The sequence below is a fragment of the Euprymna scolopes genome, chromosome 17 (genome assembly GCF_053919585.1).
Source record: "Euprymna scolopes isolate OS-2025 chromosome 17, ASM5391958v1, whole genome shotgun sequence".
Classification (NCBI taxonomy): domain Eukaryota; kingdom Metazoa; phylum Mollusca; class Cephalopoda; order Sepiida; family Sepiolidae; genus Euprymna; species Euprymna scolopes.
Genome location: NC_136498.1, coordinates 98,108,070 through 98,109,724, shown reverse-complemented (window position 1 = coordinate 98,109,724; position 1,655 = coordinate 98,108,070). Strand labels below are relative to the sequence as shown.

At 32.1% G+C, this 1,655-nt stretch overlaps 1 non-coding gene across 1 annotated transcript; it reads right to left on the bottom strand.

Annotated features, from left to right (window-relative positions):
* Positions 1–241: 241 nt before the first annotated feature.
* On the bottom strand, positions 242–390 carry LOC145297261 (U12 minor spliceosomal RNA). Its single transcript, XR_013870119.1, has one exon. It is a non-coding gene; the product is annotated as a U12 minor spliceosomal RNA (small nuclear RNA).
* Positions 391–1,655: the final 1,265 nt, after the last annotated feature.

Sequence of the window (1,655 nt, the reverse complement as noted above, 5' to 3'; positions counted from 1 at the left end):
TTAAACAATTTCATGCGGTCAAACAACGTTGTAGTGAATAAATATAACATCAAAATTTACCGCAAGTTAAATAGTCTACACTATAGAATAAAACACAACAGCCGAGTAGTTAAACATACTATAACTAAAATAAGACAACTAATTCAAGAAAGAAAAATATGCATTTTCCAATGCTAGAAAATCATTTAAAAAACATCGTTTAATCTTCCTTTTATTTAATTTTGAGAGCCTAGAGGCCCTACAGGTAAATCGCTACAACCTGGGCATCCCGCAAAAGTAGGCGGGTTCCCAGGGACAACCTATACCTGTTCAAAAATACTTCACAGATAAAACTGTGGAACTAGGCATTACCCTAGTTCGTTATTTTCCTTACTCATTAGTTTAAGGCATGAAGTTTCCACGCACCGGCTTTTATTATATACTTACAGCGTGTATCAACACAGTCGACGGTGTTGATGTTCGCTAAATTTCGATAGATTAATTAATGACTTGATTTTTATGATTTAAAACTATTACAATCATATTATAAGATGATAAGAATTCTTTTCCAAGTCAATAATATTTGTAAATTGGTGTATTTATTGAAATACATCTATTTTATTATAGTTTGTATCGGATCACGTGACAATAAAACCAACACATTATTTACACGTGGGATAGATTTATACTCAATCACTATATATATTTCCCATTATTATATATCTTCTCGTTATGATCCGCCTTTAACTTTTGTAATAGTTAGGCTTTAAAAACTTACATTTTTAAAAACTTACATTTTAATACTATATATATATATATATATATATATATATATATATATATATATATATATATATATATATATATATATAAATCGTGAGGAAATTAATCAAAAAGGGAAATTATTTAGCATTGTGGGTGGCGGTCAATTTTTGTATAAAGTATTGTTCGATATCATAGCCGAGGGCACCAGTTGCATGGCCTGTTGGTTAGAGCTGCTGACTATCGACTCAATGGTTTATAAGATAGATATCGATCTAGCCACACTGAAGTAATATGATACATCGAATTAGTTTTTAATTGTTTGTGGATGATATATATATATATATATATATATATATATATATATATATATATATAATTTGTGAGGCTGTTTAGAAGATGCAAGCCAATGATTTCTATACAGTAAGCGGCGTCTGGAATTCGGCAGATACAATGAAGATCATGACTATTCATATTGGTCAAAAGTGATTTTAGTGACTAAAGTAAGTTCAATACTCTAGGCAATGATGTTAGGCAGGATGTCCGTCGAAGAATTTAATCTTAGGTGCAAAGTTTCACCGCTGCAAAATGGTCTAAGTTCAGTTTTGATGTGAGGCGTAATTAGCGGCAATGGTCCAGGGCGTATAGATCGCTTGTAAGATAGAATTAATTCGACCAAGTACATTAATATGTTGACTGTGCATTTTCTACCCTACTTTGGCCGGAATTTGGATGATAATCCCATCTTCATGCAGGATAACGCTCCCATTCATAAAGCTGAAAATGTCTAGAGGTTCCTTGAAGAGCATGGTTTTGCATGTTTGGATTGGCCTGCACCATTTCCAGACCTCAATCATATCGAAAACGTATGGGATTACATCAAGCAACAGCTATGCAATAATAACATTTCAAAT